At 17.9% G+C, this 363-nt stretch overlaps 1 protein-coding gene across 1 annotated transcript in view; it reads right to left on the bottom strand.

Annotated features, from left to right (window-relative positions):
* EMH_0009770 (uncharacterized protein) overlaps positions 1-363 on the bottom strand; it is a gene marked incomplete at both ends in the record, with an annotated part of 4,209 nt that overhangs the window by 1,188 nt on the left and 2,658 nt on the right. The window lies entirely within an intron of this gene.

The raw sequence follows: 363 nt of genomic DNA, 5'->3' as shown, positions 1-363 counted from the left end.
AAAAAAAAAAAAAAAAAAAAAAAAAAAAAAAAAAAAAAAAAAAAAAAAAATAAATAAATAAATAAATAGAGAGAGAGATGTTTTATTTTGGGGATGGGTCTATAAAGAAATAAAAAAGAGACAGTTGAGGGGAGGAACGGAGACAGATAATTTTATATTTATTTTTTTATTTATTTTTATTTATTTTTATTTTTTTATTTATATTTATTTATTTTTATTTGTTTTTATTTATTTAAATTAAATAAATAAATAAATAAATATAAATATGTAAATGTGAATAAATTAATGGATGGATGGAGACGGATAAAGGAGACAAATGAAAAAGAGACAAAAACAATAAAACAGAAAGAGAGACAGACAGAG

Source organism: Eimeria mitis, genomic scaffold (genome assembly GCF_000499745.2).
Source record: "Eimeria mitis Houghton genomic scaffold, Emh_scaff369, whole genome shotgun sequence".
In the NCBI taxonomy this organism is placed as follows: Eukaryota; Apicomplexa; class Conoidasida; order Eucoccidiorida; family Eimeriidae; genus Eimeria; species Eimeria mitis.
The sequence above is the reverse complement of the archived record's forward strand: the minus strand, read 5'-3'. Positions and strand labels throughout refer to the sequence as shown.